The sequence below is a fragment of the Pristiophorus japonicus genome, chromosome X (assembly GCF_044704955.1).
Source record: "Pristiophorus japonicus isolate sPriJap1 chromosome X, sPriJap1.hap1, whole genome shotgun sequence".
Classification (NCBI taxonomy): Eukaryota; Metazoa; Chordata; class Chondrichthyes; family Pristiophoridae; genus Pristiophorus; species Pristiophorus japonicus.
In genome coordinates this window covers 3052619-3072552 of record NC_092010.1, presented here as the reverse complement: position 1 = coordinate 3072552, position 19934 = coordinate 3052619, and positions in this window count along the sequence as shown.

The window sequence follows — 19934 nt, the reverse complement described above, 5'->3', positions numbered from 1 at the left end:
ATCACGACATTCCCCGATCACTCCATTCGTCGATCACTCCATTCCCCATCACTCCATTCCCCAATCACTCCATTCCAGATCACGACATTCCCCGATCACTCCATTCCCCGATCACTCTATTCCCCATCACTCTATTCCCCAATCACTCCATTCCTGATCACGACATTCCCCAATCACTCCATTCCCGATCACTCCATTCCCCAATCACTCCATTCCCCAATCACTCCATTTCCGATCACTCCATTCCCCAATCACTCCATTCCCCATCACTCCATTCCCCAATCACTCCATTCCTGATCACGACATTCCCCGACCAGTCCATTCCCCGATCACTCCATTCCCCATCACTCCATTCCCCAATCACTCCATTCCTGATCACTACATTCCCCGATCACTCCATTCCCCAATCACTCCATTCCCCATCACTCCATTCCCCAATCACTCCATTCCTGATCACGACATTCCCCGATCACTCCATTCCCCGATCACTCCATTCCCCAATCACTCCATTCCTGATCACGGCATTCCCCGATCACTCCATTCCCCGATCACTCCATTCCCCAATCACTCCATTCCTGATCACGACATTCCTCGATCACTCCATTCCCGATCACTCCATTCCCCACTCACTCCATTCCCCAATCACTCCATTTCCGATCACTCCATTCCCCAATCACTCCATTCCCCATCACTCCATTCCCCAATCACTCCATTCCTGATCACGACATTCCCCGATCACTCCATTCCCCGATCACTCCATTCCGCATCACTCCATTCCCCAATCACTCCATTCCCCAATCACTCCATTTCCGATCACTCCATTCCCCAATCACTCCATTCCCCATCACTCCATTCCCCAATCACTCCATTCCTGATCACGACATACCCCGATCACTCCATTCCCCGATCACTCCATTCCCCATCACTCCATTCCCCAATCACTCCATTCCTGATCACTACATTCCCCGATCACTCCATTCCTGATCACGACATTCCCCAATCACTCCATTCCCAATCACTCCATTCCCCATCACTCCATTCCCCAATCACTCCATTCCTGATCACTACATTCCCCGATCACTCCATTCCCCAATCACACCATTCCCGATAACTCCATTACCGTTCACTCCAGTCCCAGATCATTACATTCCCCGATCACTCCATTCCCGATAACTCCATTACCGTTTACTCCATTTCGAGATCACTCCATTCCCCGAACACTCCATTCATGATCACTCCATTCCCCGATCACTCCATTCCACATCACTCCATTCCCCAATCACTCCATTCCCCAATCACTCCATTCCCCAATCACTCCATTCCTGATCACGACATTCCCCGATCACTCCATTCCCCGATCACTCTATTCCCCATCACTCCATTCACCAATCACTCCATTCCTGATCATTACATTCCCCGATCACTCCATTCCTGATCACTACATTCCCCAATCACTCCATTCCCAATCACTCCATTCCCCATCACTCCATTCCCCAATCACTCCATTCCTGATCACTAAATTCCCCGATCACTCCATTCCCCGATCACTCCATTCCCGATAACTCCATTACCGTTCACTCCATTCCCAGATCACTCCATTCCCCGAACACTCCATTCATGATCACTACATTCCCCGATCACTTCATTCCACATCACTCCATTCCCCAATCACTCAATTCCCGATCATTACATTCCCCAATCATTCCATTCCCGATCATTCCATTCCCCATCACTCCATTCCCCATCACTCGATTCCCGATCATTCCATTCCCCATCACTCCATTCCCCATCACTCCATTTCCCAATCACTCCATTCCCCGATCACTCCATTCCCCATCACTCCATTCCCCAATCACTCCATTCCTGATCACTGCATTCCCCGATCACTCCATTCCCCAATCACTCCATTCCCCATCACTCCATTCCCCAATCACTCCATTCCTGATCACGACATTCCCCGATCACTCCATTCCCCGATCACTCCATTCCCCAATCACTCCATTCCTGATCACGGCATTCCCCGATCACTCCATTCCCCAATCACTCCATTCCCCAATCACTCCATTCCTGATCACGACATTCCTCGATCACTCCATTCCCGATCACTCCATTCCCCATTCACTCCATTCGCCAATCACTCCATTTCCGATCACTCCATTCCCCAATCACTCCATTCCCCATCACTCCATTCCCCAATCACTCCATTCCTGATCATGACATTCCCCGATCACTCCATTCCCCGATCACTCCATTCCCGATCACTCCATTCCCCAATCACTCCATTCCCCAATCACTCCATTTCCGATCACTCCATTCCCCAATCACTCCATTCCCCATCACTCCATTCCCCAATCACTCCATTCCTGATCACGACATTCCCCGATCACTCCATTCCCCGATCACTCCATTCCCCATCACTCCAATCCCCAATCACTCCATTCCTGATCACTACATTCCCCGATCACTCCATTCCCCGATCACTCTATTCCCCATCACTCCTTTCCCCAATCACTCCATTCCCCGATCACTCCATTCCCAATCACTCCATTCCCCAATCACTCCATTCCCCAATCACTCCATTCCTGATCACTACATTCCCCGATCACTCCATTCCCCGATCACTCTATTCCCCATCACTCCAGTCCCAGATCATTACATTCCCCGATCACTCCATTCCCGATAACTCCATTACCGTTCACTCCATTCCCAGATCACTCCATTCCCCGAACACTCCATTCATGATCACTCCATTCCCCGATCATTCCATTCCACATCACTCCATTCCCCAATCACTCCATTCCCGACCATTAAATTCCCCAATCACTCCATTCCCGATCATTCCATTCCCCATCACTCCATTCCCCATCACTCCATTCCCGATCGTTCCATTCCCCATCACTCCATTCCCCATCACTCCATTCCCCAATCACTCCATTCCCGATCACTCCATTCCCGATCACTCCATTCCCCAATCACTCCATTCCTTATCACTCCATTCTCCAATCACTCCATTCCGCAATCACTCCATTCCGCAATCACTCCATTCCTTATCACTTCATTCCCCAATCACTCCATTCCCCAATCACTCCATTCCTTATCACTCCATTCTCCAATCACTCCATTCCGCAATCACTCCATTCCTTATCACTTCATTCCCCAATCACTCCATTCCCGATCACTCCATTCCCGATCACTCCATTCCTCAATCACTCCATTCCTTATCACTCCAATCTCCAATCACTCCATTTCCGATCAGTCCATTCCCCAATCACTCCATTCCCCATCACTCCATTCCCCAATCACTCCATTCCTGATCACGACATTTCCCGATCACTCCGTCCCCCGATCACTCCATTCCCCATCACTCCATTCCCCAATCACTCCATTCCTGATCACTACATTCCCCGATCACTCCATTCCCCAATCACACCATTCCCGATCACTCAATTCCCGATCACTCCATTCCCCAATCACTTCATTCCCCAATCACTCCATTCCGCAATCACTCCATTCCTTATCACTTCATTCCCCAATCACTCCATTCCCGATCACTCCATTCCCGATCACTCCAATCTCCAATCACTCCATTTCCGATCACTCCATTCCCCAATCACTCCATTCCCCATCACTCCATTCCCCAATCACTCCATTCCTGATCACTACATTCCCTGATCACTCCATTCCTGATCACGACATTCCCCAATCACTCCATTCCCAATCACTCCATTCCCCATCACTCCATTCCCCAATCACTCCATTCCTGATCACTACATTCCCCGATCACTCCATTCCCCAATCACACCATTCCCGATAACTCCATTACCGTTCACTCCAGTCCCAGATCATTACATTCCCCGATCACTCCAGTCCCGATAACTCCATTACCTTTCACTCCATTCCCAGATCACTCCATTCCCAGAACACTCCATTCATGATCACTCCATTCCCCGATCACTCCATTCCACATCACTCCATTCCCCAATCACTCCATTCCCCGATCACTCCATTCCCAATCACTCCATTCCCCAATTACTCCATTCCCCAATCACTCCATTCCTGATCACGACATTCCCCGATCACTCCATTCCCCGATCACTCCATTCCCCATCACTCCATTCCCCAATCACTCCATTCCTGATCACGACATTCCCCGATCACTCCATTCCCCGATCACTCTATTCCCCATCACTCCATTCCCCAATCATTTCATTCCTGATCACGACATTCCCCGATCACTCCATTCCCCGATCACTCCATTCCCCATCACTCCATTCCCCAATCACTCCATTCCTGATCATGACATTCCCCGATCACTCATTTTACCGATCACTCCATTTCCCATCACTCCATTCCCCAATCACTCCATTCCTGATCACTACATTCCCCGATCACTCCATTCCTGATCACTACATTCCCCAATCACTCCATTCCCAATCACTCCATTCCCCATCACTCCATTCCCCAATCACTCCATTCCTGATCACTACATTTCCCGATCACTCCATTCCCCAATCACACCATTCCCGATAACTCCATTACCGTTCACTCCAGTCCCAGATCATTACATTCCCCGATCACTCCATTCCCGATAACTCCATTACCGTTCACTCCATTCCCCGATCACTCCATTCCACATCACTCCATTCCCCAATCACTCCATTCCCGATCATTACATTCCCCAATCACTCCATTCCCGATCATTCCATTCCCCATCACTCCATTCCCCATCACTCCATTCCCGATCATTCCATTCCCCATCACTCCATTCCCCATCACTCCATTCCCCAATCACTCCATTCCCCAATCACTCCATTCCTTATCACTCCATTCTCCAATCACTCCATTCCTGTTCACTCAATTCCGCAATCACTCCATTCCTTATCACTTCATTCCCCGATCACTCCATTCCCCAATCACACCATTCCCGATAACTCCATTACCGTTCACTCCAGTCCCAGATCATTACATTCCCCGATCACTCCATTCCCGATAACTCCATTACCTTTCACTCCATTCCCTGATCACTCCATTCCCCGAAGACTCCATTCATGATCACTCCATTCCCCGATCACTCCATTCCACATCACTCCATTCCCCAATCACTCCATTCCCCGATCACTCCATTCCCAATCACTCCATTCCCCAATCACTCCATTCCCCAATCACTCCATTCCTGATCACGACATTCCCCGATCACTCCATTCCCCGATCACTCCATTCCCCATCACTCCATTCCCCAATCACTCCATTCCTGATCACGACATTCGCCGATCACTCCATTCCCCGATCACTCTATTCCCCATCACTCCATTCCCCAATCATTTCATTCCTGATCACGACATTCCCCGATCACTCCATTCCCCGAACACTCCATTCCCCATCACTCCATTCCCCAATCACTCCATTCCTGATCATGACATTCCCCGATCACTCAATTTACCGATCACTCCATTTCCCATCACTCCATTCCCCAATCACTCCATTCCTGATCACTACATTCCCCGATCACTCCATTCCTGATCACTACATTCCCCAATCACTCCATTCCCAATCACTCCATTCCCCATCACTCCATTCCCCAATCACTCCATTCCTGATCACTACATTTCCCGATCACTCCATTCCCCAATCACACCATTCCCGATAACTCCATTACCGTTCACTCCAGTCCCAGATCATTACATTCCCCGATCACTCCATTCCCGATAACTCCATTACTGTTCACTCCATTCCCAGATCACTCCATTCCCCGAACACTCCATTCATGATCACTACATTCCCCGATCACTCCATTCCACATCACTCCATTCCCCAATCACTCCATTCCCGATCATTACATTCCCCAATCACTCCATTCCCGATCATTCCATTCCCCATCACTCCATTCCCCATCACTCCATTCCCGATCATTCCATTCCCCATCACTCCATTCCCCATCACTCCATTCCCCAATCACTCCATTCCCGATCACTCCATTCCCGATCACTCCATTCCCGAATCACTCCATTCCTTATCACTCCATTCTCCAATCACTCCATTCCTGTTCACTCAATTCTGCAATCACTCCATTCCTTATCACTTCATTCCCCAATCACTCCATTCCCCAATCACTCCATTCCTTATCACTCCATTCTCCAATCACTCCATTCCGCAATCACTCCATTCCTTATCACTTCATTCCCCAATCACTCAATTCCCCGATCACTCAAGTCCCCGATCACTCCATTCCTGAACACTCCATTCCCCAATCACTCCAAACCCCAATCACTCCATTCCCCAACAGTCCGTTCCCGATCACTCCATTCCCCGATCACTCCATTCCCCAATCACTCCATTCCCGATTGCTGCATTCCGCGACCACTCCATTGCCCGATCACTCCATTTCCCGATCACTCCATTCCTGATCACTCCATTCTGCAATCACTCCATACCCCAACAGTCCGTTCCTGATCACTCCATTCCCAATCACTCCATTCCCAATCACTCCATTCCCAATCACTCCATTCCCCGATCACTCCATTCCCCATTCACTCCCCTCCCCGATCACTTCATTCGCCGATAACTCCATGCCCGGTCACTCCATTCCCCGATCACTCCATTCGCCAATCACTCCAATCCCCGATCACTCCATTCCCCAATCAATCCATTCCCCAATCACTCCATTCCCCGATCACTCCATTCCCCCATCACTCCATTCCCGATCACTCCATTCCCCAACCACTACATTCCCCGATCACTCCATTCCCCAATCACTCCATTCATGATCACTCCATTCCCCGATCACTCCATTCCTGATCACTCCATTCCCCAATTACTCCAATCCCCAATCACTCCATTCCTGATCACTCCATTCCCGATCACTCCCTTCATCGATCTCTACATTCCCGATCGCTGCATTCCCCGATTACTCCATTCCCCAATCAATCCATTCCCCGATCACTCCATTCCCTGATCACTCCATTCCCCAATCACTCCATTCTCCAATCACTCCATTCCCCAATCACTCCATTCCCCAATTACTCCATTCCCGATCACTCCATTCCCCAATTACTCCATTCCCCAATCACTTCATTCCCTGATCACTCCATTCTCCAATCACTGCATTCCTGATCACTCCATTCCCCAATCACTCCCATTCCCCGATCACTCCATTCCTGATCACTCCATTCTCGAATCACTCCATTCCTGTTCACTCCATTCCCCAATCACTCCATTCCTGATCACTCCATTCCTGATCACTCCAATCCCCAATCACAGAATTCCCCAATCACACCATTCCCCAATCACTCAATTCCCCGATCACTCCATTCCCCGATCATTCCATTCCTGATCACACCATTCCCCAATCACTCCAATCCCCAATCACTCCATTCCCCGATCACTCCATTCCCCAACCACTCCATTCCGGATCACGACATTCCCCGATCACTCCATTAATCGATCACTCTATTCCCCATCACTCCATTCCCCAATCACACCATTCCTGATCACGACATTCCTCGATCACTCCATTCCCGATCACTCCATTCCCCACTCACTCCATTCCCCAATCACTCCATTTCCGATCACTCCATTCCCCAATCACTCCATTCCCCATCACTCCATTCCCCAATCACTCCATTCCTGATCACGACATTCCCCGATCACTCCATTCCCCGATCACTCCATTCCGGATCACTCCATTCCCCAATTACTCCATTCTCCAATCACTCCATTTCTGATCACTCCATTCCCCAATCACTCCATTCCCCATCACTCCATTCCCCAATCACTCCATTCCTGATCACGACATTTCCCGATCACTCCATTCCCCGATCACTCCATTCCCCATCACTCCATTCCCCAATCACTCCATTCCTGATCACTACATTCCCTGATCACTCCATTCCTGATCACGACATTCCCCATTCACTCCATTTCCAATCACTCCATTCCCCATCACTCCATTCCCCAATCACTCCATTCCTGATCACTACATTCCCCGATCACTCCATTCCCCAATCACACCATTCCCGATAACTCCATTACCGTTCACTCCAGTCCCAGATCATTACATTCCCCGATCACTCCATTCCCGATAACTCCATTACCGTTCACTCCATTCCCAGATCACTCCATTCCCCGAACACTCCATTCATGATCATTCCATTCCCCGATCACTCCATTCCACATCACTCCATTCCCCAATCACTCCATTCCTGATCACGACATTCCCCGATCACTCCATTCCCCGATCACTCCATTCCCCATCACTCCATTCCCCAATCACTCCATTCCTGATCACGACATTCCCCGAACACTCCATTCCCCGATCACTCTATTCCCCATCACTCCATTCCCCAATCATTTCATTCCTGATCACGACATTCCCCGATCACTCCATTCCCCGATCACTCCATTCCCCATCACTCCATTCCCCAATCACTCCATTCCTGATCATGACATACCCCGATCACTCCATTTACCGATCACTCCATTTCCCATCACTCCATTCCCCAATCACTCCATTCCTGATCACTACATTCCCCGATCACTCCATTCCTGATCACTACATTCCACAATCACTCCATTCCCAATCACTCCATTACCCATCACTCCATTCCCCAATCACTCCATTCCTGATCACTACATTTCCCGATCACTCCATTCCCCAATCACACCATTCCCGATAACTCCATTACCGTTCACTCCAGTCCCAGATCTTTACATTCCCCGATCACTCCATTCCCGATAACTCCATTACCGTTCACTCCATTCCCAGATCACTCCATTCCCCGAACACTCCATTCATGATCACTCCATTCCCCGATCACTCCATTCCACATCACTCCATTCCCAATCACTCCATTCCCGATCATTACATTCCCCAATCACTCCATTCCCGATCATTCCATTCCGATCACTCCATTCCCCATCACTCCATTCCCGATCATTCCATTCCCCATCACTCCATTCCCCATCACTCCATTCCCCAATCACTCCATTCCCGATCACTCCATTCCCGATCACTCCATTCCCCAATCACTCCATTCCTTATCACTCCATTCTCCAATCACTCCATTCCTGTTCACTCAATTCCGCAATCTCCCCATTCCTTATCACTTCATTCCCCAATCACTCCATTCCCCAATCACTCCATTCCTTATCACTCCATTCTCCAATCACTCCATTCCGCAATCACTCCATTCCTTATCACTTCATTTCCCAATCACTCCATTCCCCAATCACTCCATTCCTTATCACTCCATTCTCCAATCACTCCATTCCGCAATCACTCCATTCCTTATCACTTCATTCCCCAATCACTCAATTCCCCGATCACTCCATTCCTGATCACTCCATTCCCCAATCACTCCAAACCCCAATCACTCCATTCCCCAACAGTCCGTTCCCGATCACTCCATTCTCCGATCACTCCATTCCCCGATCACTCCATTCCCGATTGCTGCATTCCGCGATCACTCCATTGCCCGATCACTCCATTGCCCGATCACTCCATTCCTGATCAATCCATTCTGCAATCACTCCATACCCGAACAGTCCGTTCCTGATCACTCCATTCCCAATCACTCCATTCCCGATCACTCCATTCCCCGATCACTCCATTCCCCATTCACTCCCCTCCCCGATCACTCTCCTCCCTGATCACTCCATTCCCCAATCACTCCATTCCCCAATCACTCCATTCCCGATCACTCCATTCTCCAATCACTCCATTCCCCAATCACTCCATTCCCCATTTACTCCATTCCCGATCACTCCATTCCCTAATTACTCCTTTCCCCAATCACTCCATTCCCTGATCACTCCATTCTCCAATCACTGCATTCCCCAATCACTCCATTTCTGATCACAACATTCCCCGATCACTCCATTCCCCGATCACTCTATTCCCCATCACTCCATTCCCCAATCATTTCATTCCTGATCACGACATTCCCCGATCACTCCATTCCCTGATCACTCCATTCCCCAATCACTCCATTCCCCAATCACTCCATTCCCGATCACTCCATTCTCCAATCACTCCATTCCCCAATCACTCCATTCCCCAATTACTCCATTCCCGATCACTCCATTCCCCAATTACTCCATTCCCCAATCATTTCATTCCCTGATCACTCCATTCTCCAATCACTGCATTCCTGATCACTCCATTCCCCAATCACTCCCATTCCCCGATCACTCCATTCCTGATCACTCCATTCTCGAATCACTCCATTCCTGTTCACTCCATTCCCCAATCACTCCATTCCTGATCACTCCATTCCTGATCACTCCAATCCCCAATCACAGAATTCCCCAATCACACCATTCCCCAATCACTCAATTCCCCGATCACTCCATTCCCCGATCATTCCATTCCTGATCACACCATTCCCCAATCACTCCAATCCCCAATCACTCCATTCCCCGATCACTCCATTCCCCAATCACTCCATTCCTGATCACGACATTCCCCGATCACTCCATTAATCGATCACTCTATTCCCCATCACTCCATTCCCCAATCACACCATTCCTGATCACGACATTCCTCGATCACTCCATTCCCGATCACTCCATTCCCCACTCACTCCATTCCCCAATCACTCCATTTCCGATCACTCCATTCCCCAATCACTCCATTCCCCATCACTCCATTCCCCAATCACTCCATTCCTGATCACGACATTCCCCGATCACTCCATTCCCCGATCACTCCATTCCGGATCACTCCATTCCCCAATCACTCCATTCTCCAATCACTCCATTTCTGATCACTCCATTCCCCAATCACTCCATTCCCCATCACTCCATTCCCCAATCACTCCATTCCTGATCACGACATTTCCCGATCACTCCATTCCCCGATCACTCCATTCCCCATCACTCCATTCCCCAATCACTCCATTCCTGATCACTACATTCCCTGATCACTCCATTCCTGATCACGACATTCCCCATTCACTCCATTTCCAATCACTCCATTCCCCATCACTCCATTCCCCAATCACTCCATTCCTGATCACTACATTCCCCGATCACTCCATTCCCCAATCACACCATTCCCGATAACTCCATTACCGTTCACTCCAGTCCCAGATCATTACATTCCCCGATCACTCCATTCCCGATAACTCCAGTACCGTTCACTCCATTCCCAGATCACTCCATTCCCCGAACACTCCATTCATGATCATTCCATTCCCCGATCACTCCATTCCACATCACTCCATTCCCCAATCACTCCATTCCTGATCACGACATTCCCCGATCACTCCATTCCCCGATCACTCCATTCCCCATCACTCCATTCCCCAATCACTCCATTCCTGATCACGATATTCCCCGATCACTCCATTCCCCGATCACTCTATTCCCCATCACTCCATTCCCCAATCATTTCATTCCTGATCATGACATTCCCCGATCACTCCATTCCCCGATCACTCCATTCCCCATCACTCCATTCCCCAATCACTCCATTCCTGATCATGACATACCCCGATCACTCCATTTACCGATCACTCCATTTCCCATCACTCCATTCCCCAATCACTCCATTCCTGATCACTACATTCCCCGATCACTCCATTCCTGATCACTACATTCCACAATCACTCCATTCCCAATCACTCCATTACCCATCACTCCATTCCCCAATCACTCCATTCCTGATCACTACATTTCCCGATCACTCCATTCCCCAATCACACCATTCCCGATAACTCCATTACCGTTCACTCCAGTCCCAGATCTTTACATTCCCCGATCACTCCATTCCCGATAACTCCATTACCGTTCACTCCATTCCCAGATCACTCCATTCCCCGAACACTCCATTCATGATCACTCCATTCCCCGATCACTCCATTCCACATCACTCCATTCCCCAATCACTCCATTCCCGATCATTACATTCCCCAATCACTCCATTCCCGATCATTCCATTCCGATCACTCCATTCCCCATCACTCCATTCCCGATCATTCCATTCCCCATCACTCCATTCCCCATCACTCCATTCCCCAATCACTCCATTCCCGATCACTCCATTCCCGATCACTCCATTCCCAATCACTCCATTCCTTATCACTCCATTCTCCAATCACTCCATTCCTGTTCACTCAATTCCGCAATCTCTCCATTCCTTATCACTTCATTCCCCAATCACTCCATTCCCCAATCACTCCATTCCTTATCACTCCATTCTCCAATCACTCCATTCCGCAATCACTCCATTCCTTATCACTTCATTTCCCAATCACTCCATTCCCCAATCACTCCATTCCTTATCACTCCATTCTCCAATCACTCCATTCCTTATCACTTCATTCCCCAATCACTCAATTCCCCGATCACTCCATTCCTGATCACTCCATTCCCCAATCACTCCAAACCCCAATCACTCCATTCCCCAACAGTCCGTTCCCGATCACTCCATTCTCCGATCACTCCATTCCCCGATCACTCCATTCCCGATTGCTGCATTCCGCGATCACTCCATTGCCCGATCACTCCATTGCCCGATCACTCCATTCCTGATCAATCCATTCTGCAATCACTCCATACCCGAACAGTCCGTTCCTGATCACTCCATTCCCAATCACTCCATTCCCGATCACTCCATTCCCCGATCACTCCATTCCCCATTCACTCCCCTCCCCGATCACTCTCCTCCCTGATCACTCCATTCCCCAATCACTCCATTCCCCAATCACTCCATTCCCGATCACTCCATTCTCCAATCACTCCATTCCCCAATCACTCCATTCCCCAATTACTCCATTCCCGATCACTCCATTCCCTAATTACTCCTTTCCCCAATCACTCCATTCCCTGATCACTCCATTCTCCAATCACTGCATTCCCCAATCATTTCATTTCTGATCACAACATTCCCCGATCACTCCATTCCCCGATCACTCTATTCCCCATCACTCCATTCCCCAATCATTTCATTCCTGATCACGACATTCCCCGATCACTCCAATCCCCGATCACTCCATTCCCCATCACTCCATTCCCCAATCACTCCATTCCTGATCATGATATTCCCCGATCACTCCATTTACCGATCACTCCATTTCCCATCACTCCATTCCCCAATCACTCCATTCCTGATCACTACATTCTCCGATCACTCCATTCCTGATCACTACATTCCCCAATCACTCCATTCCCAATCACTCCATTCCCCATCACTCCATTCCCCAATCACTCCATTCCTGATCACTACATTCCCCGATCACTCCATTCCCCAATCACACCATTCCCGATAACTCCATTCCCCATCACTCCAGTCCCAGATCACTCCATTCCCCGATCACTCCATTCCACATCACTCCATTCCCCAATCACTCCATTCCCGATCATTACATTCCCAATCACTCCATTCCCGATCATTCCATTCCCCATCACTCCATTCCCCATCACTCCATTCCCGATCATTCCATTCCCCATCACTCCATTCCCCATCACTCCATTCCCCAATCACTCCATTCACGATCACTCCATTCCAGATCACTCCATTCCCCAATCACTCCATTCCTTATCACTCCATTCTCCAATCACTCCATTCCTGTTCACTCAATTCCGCAATCACTCCATTCCTTATCACTTAATTCTCCAATCACTCCATTCCCCAATCACTCCATTCTCCAATCACTCCATTTCGCAATCACTCCATTCCTTATCACTTCATTCCCCAATCACTCAATTCCCCGATCACTCAAGTCCCCAATCACTCCATTCCTGATCACTCCATTCCCCAATCACTCCAAACCCCAATCACTCCATTCCCCAACAGTCCATTCCCGATCACTCCATTCTCCGATCACTCCATTCCCCGATCACTCCATTCCCGATTGCTGCATTCCGCGATCACTCCATTGCCCGATCACTCCATTGCCCGATCACTCCATTCCTGATCACTCCATTCTGCAATCACTCCATACCCCAACAGTCCGTTCCTGATCACTCCATTCCCAATCACTCCATTCCCGATCACTCCATTCCCCGATCACTCCATTCCCCATTCACTCCCCTCCCCGATCACTCCCCTCCCTGATCACTCCATTCCCCAATCACTCCATTCCCCAATCACTCCATTCCCTGATCACTCCATTCTCCAATCAGTGCATTCCTGATCACTCCATTCCCCAATCACTCCCATTCCCCGATCACTCCATTCCTGATCACTCCATTCTCGAATCACTCCATTCCTGTTCACTCCATTCCCCAATCACTCCATTCCTGATCACTCCATTCCTGATCACTCCAATCCCCAATCACAGAATTCCCCAATCAAACCATTCCCCAATCACTCAATTCCCCGATCACTCCATTCCCCCGATCATTCCATTCCTGATCATTCCATTCCCCAATCACTCCAATCCCCAATCACTCCATTCCCCGATCACTCCATTCCCTATCACTCTATTTTCCATCACTCCATTCCTGATCACGACATTCCCCGATCACTCCATTCCCCGATCACTCCATTCCGGATCACTCCATTCCCCAATCACTCCATTCTCCAATCACTCCATTTCTGATCACTCCATTCCCCAATCACTCCATTCCCCATCACTCCATTCCCCAATCACTCCATTCCTGATCACGACATTTCCCGATCACTCCATTCCCCGATCACTCCATTCCCCATCACTCCATTCCCCAATCACTCCATTCCTGATCACTACATTCCCTGATCACTCCATTCCTGATCACGACATTCCCCATTCACTCCATTTCCAATCACTCCATTCCCCATCACTCCATTCCCCAATCACTCCATTCCTGATCACTACATTCCCCGATCACTCCATTCCCCAATCACACCATTCCCGATAACTCCATTACCGTTCACTCCAGTCCCAGATCATTACATTCCCCGATCACTCCATTCCCGATAACTCCAGTACCGTTCACTCCATTCCCAGATCACTCCATTCCCCGAACACTCCATTCATGATCATTCCATTCCCCGATCACTCCATTCCACATCACTCCATTCCCCAATCACTCCATTCCTGATCACGACATTCCCCGATCACTCCATTCCCCGATCACTCCATTCCCCATCACTCCATTCCCCAATCACTCCATTCCTGATCACGATATTCCCCGATCACTCCATTCCCCGATCACTCTATTCCCCATCACTCCATTCCCCAATCATTTCATTCCTGATCATGACATTCCCCGATCACTCCATTCCCCGATCACTCCATTCCCCATCACTCCATTCCCCAATCACTCCATTCCTGATCATGACATACCCCGATCACTCCATTTACTGATCACTCCATTTCCCATCACTCCATTCCCCAATCACTCCATTCCTGATCACTACATTCCCCGATCACTCCATTCCTGATCACTACATTCCACAATCACTCCATTCCCAATCACTCCATTACCCATCACTCCATTCCCCAATCACTCCATTCCTGATCACTACATTTCCCGATCACTCCATTCCCCAATCACACCATTCCCGATAACTCCATTACCGTTCACTCCAGTCCCAGATCTTTACATTCCCCGATCACTCCATTCCCGATAACTCCATTACCGTTCACTCCATTCCCAGATCACTCCATTCCCCGAACACTCCATTCATGATCACTCCATTCCCCGATCACTCCATTCCACATCACTCCATTCCCCAATCACTCCATTCCCGATCATTACATTCCCCAATCACTCCATTCCCGATCATTCCATTCCGATCACTCCATTCCCCATCACTCCATTCCCGATCATTCCATTCCCCATCACTCCATTCCCCATCACTCCATTCCCCAATCACTCCATTCCCGATCACTCCATTCCCGATCACTCCATTCCCAATCACTCCATTCCTTATCACTCCATTCTCCAATCACTCCATTCCTGTTCACTCAATTCCGCAATCTCTCCATTCCTTATCACTTCATTCCCCAATCACTCCATTCCCCAATCACTCCATTCCTTATCACTCCATTCTCCAATCACTCCATTCCGCAATCACTCCATTCCTTATCACTTCATTTCCCAATCACTCCATTCCCCAATCACTCCATTCCTTATCACTCCATTCTCCAATCACTCCATTCCGCAATCACTCCATTCCTTATCACTTCATTCCCCAATCACTCAATTCCCCGATCACTCCATTCCTGATCACTCCATTCCCCAATCACTCCAAACCCCAATCACTCCATTCCCCAACAGTCCGTTCCCGATCACTCCATTCTCCGATCACTCCATTCCCCGATCACTCCATTCCCGATTGCTGCATTCCGCGATCACTCCATTGCCCGATCACTCCATTGCCCGATCACTCCATTCCTGATCAATCCATTCTGCAATCACTCCATACCCGAACAGTCCGTTCCTGATCACTCCATTCCCAATCACTCCATTCCCGATCACTCCATTCCCCGATCACTCCATTCCCCATTCACTCCCCTCCCCGATCACTCTCCTCCCTGATCACTCCATTCCCCAATCACTCCATTCCCCAATCACTCCATTCCCGATCACTCCATTCTCCAATCACTCCATTCCCCAATCACTCCATTCCCCAATTACTCCATTCCCGATCACTCCATTCCCTAATTACTCCTTTCCCCAATCACTCCATTCCCTGATCACTCCATTCTCCAATCACTGCATTCCCCAATCATTTCATTTCTGATCACAACATTCCCCGATCACTCCATTCCCCGATCACTCTATTCCCCATCACTCCATTCCCCAATCATTTCATTCCTGATCACGACATTCCCCGATCACTCCAATCCCCGATCACTCCATTCCCCATCACTCCATTCCCCAATCACTCCATTCCTGATCATGATATTCCCCGATCACTCCATTTACCGATCACTCCATTTCCCATCACTCCATTCCCCAATCACTCCATTCCTGATCACTACATTCTCCGATCACTCCATTCCTGATCACTACATTCCCCAATCACTCCATTCCCAATCACTCCATTCCCCATCACTCCATTCCCCAATCACTCCATTCCTGATCACTACATTCCCCGATCACTCCATTCCCCAATCACACCATTCCCGATAACTCCATTCCCCATCACTCCAGTCCCAGATCATTACATTCCCCGATCACTCCATTCCCGATAACTCCATTACCGTTCACTCCATTCCCAGATCACTCCATTCCCCGAACACTCCATTCATGATCACTCCATTCCCCGATCACTCCATTCCACATCACTCCATTCCCCAATCACTCCATTCCCGATCATTACATTCCCAATCACTCCATTCCCGATCATTCCATTCCCCATCACTCCATTCCCCATCACTCCATTCCCGATCATTCCATTCCCCATCACTCCATTCCCCATCACTCCATTCCCCAATCACTCCATTCACGATCACTCCATTCCAGATCACTCCATTCCCCAATCACTCCATTCCTTATCACTCCATTCTCCAATCACTCCATTCCTGTTCACTCAATTCCGCAATCACTCCATTCCTTATCACTTCATTCTCCAATCACTCCATTCCCCAATCACTCCATTCTCCAATCACTCCATTTCGCAATCACTCCATTCCTTATCACTTCATTCCCCAATCACTCAATTCCCCGATCACTCAAGTCCCCAATCACTCCATTCCTGATCACTCCATTCCCCAATCACTCCAAACCCCAATCACTCCATTCCCCAACAGTCCATTCCCGATCACTCCATTCTCCGATCACTCCATTCCCCGATCACTCCATTCCCGATTGCTGCATTCCGCGATCACTCCATTGCCCGATCACTCCATTGCCCGATCACTCCATTCCTGATCACTCCATTCTGCAATCACTCCATACCCCAACAGTCCGTTCCTGATCACTCCATTCCCAATCACTCCATTCCCGATCACTCCATTCCCCGATCACTCCATTCCCCATTCACTCCCCTCCCCGATCACTCCCCTCCCTGATCACTCCATTCCCCAATCACTCCATTCCCCAATCACTCCATTCCCTGATCACTCCATTCTCCAATCAGTGCATTCCTGATCACTCCATTCCCCAATCACTCCCATTCCCCGATCACTCCATTCCTGATCACTCCATTCTCGAATCACTCCATTCCTGTTCACTCCATTCCCCAATCACTCCATTCCTGATCACTCCATTCCTGATCACTCCAATCCCCAATCACAGAATTCCCCAATCAAACCATTCCCCAATCACTCAATTCCCCGATCACTCCATTCCCCGATCATTCCATTCCTGATCATTCCATTCCCCAATCACTCCAATCCCCAATCACTCCATTCCCCGATCACTCCATTCCCTATCACTCTATTTTCCATCACTCCATTCCATGATCATGACATTCACGATCAATCCATTCCCCAATCACGCCATTCCCGTTCACTCCATTCCCCATCACTCCATTCCCCATCACTCCATTTCCCAATCATACTATTCCTGATCACGACATTCCCCGATCACTCCATTCCCCGATCACTCCATTCCCCAATCACTCCATTCCCCGATCACTTTATTCCCAATCACTCCATTCCCCAATCACTCCATTCCCCAATCACTCCATTCCCGATCACTCCCAATCATACCATTCCTGATCACGACATTCCCCAATCACTCCATTCCCCGATCACTCCATTCCCCAATCACTCCATTCCCCATCACTCCATTCCCAATCACTCCATTCCTGATCACGACATTCCCCGATCACTCCATTCGTCGATCACTCCATTCCCCATCACTCCATTCCCCAATCACTCCATTCCTGATCACGACATTCCCCGATCACTCCATTCCCCGATCACTCTATTCCTCATCACTCCATTCCCCAATCACTCCATTCCTGATCACGACATTCCTCGATCACTCCATTCCCGATCACACCATTCCCCAATCACTCCATTCCCCAATCACTCCATTTCCGATCACTCCATTCCCCAATCACTCCATTCCTCATCACTCCATTCCCCAATCACTCCATTCCTGATCACGACATTCCCCGACCACTCCATTCCCCGATCACTCCATTCCCCATCACTCCATTCCCCAATCACTCCATTCCTTATCACTACATTCCCCGATCACTCCATTCCCCAATCACTCCATTCCCCATCACTCCATTCCCCAATCACTCCATTCCTGATCACGACATTCGCCGATCACTCCATTCCACAATCACTCCATTCCCCAATCACTCCATTCCTGATCACGGCATTCCCCGATCACTCCATTCCCCGATCACTCCATTCCCCAATCACTCCATTCCTGATCACGACATTCCTCGATCACTCCATTCCCGATCACTCCATTCCCCACTCACTCCATTCCCCAATCACTCCATTTCCGATCACTCCATTCCCCAATCACTCCATTCCCCATCACTCCATTCCCCAATCACTCCATTCCTGATCACGACATTCCCCGATCACTCCATTCCCCGATCACTCCATTCCGCATCACTCCATTCCCCAATCACTCCATTCCCCAATCACTTCATTTCCGATCACTCCATTCCCCAATCACTCCATTCCCCATCACTCCATTCCCCAATCACTCCATTCCTGATCACGACATACCCCGATCACTCCATTCCCCGATCACTCCATTCCCCATCACTCCATTCCCCAATCACTCCATTCCTGATCACTACATTCCCCGATCACTCCATTCCTGATCACGACATTCCCCAATCACTCCATTCCCAATCACTCCATTCCCCATCACTCCATTCCCCAATCACTCCATTCCTGATCACTACATTCCCCGATCACTCCATTCCCCAATCACACCATTCCCGATAACTCCATTACCGTTCACTCCAGTCCCAGATCATTACATTCCCCGATCACTCCATTCCCGATAACTCCATTACCGTTTACTCCATTTCCAGATCACTCCATTCCCCGAACACTCCATTCATGATCACTCCATTCCCCGAT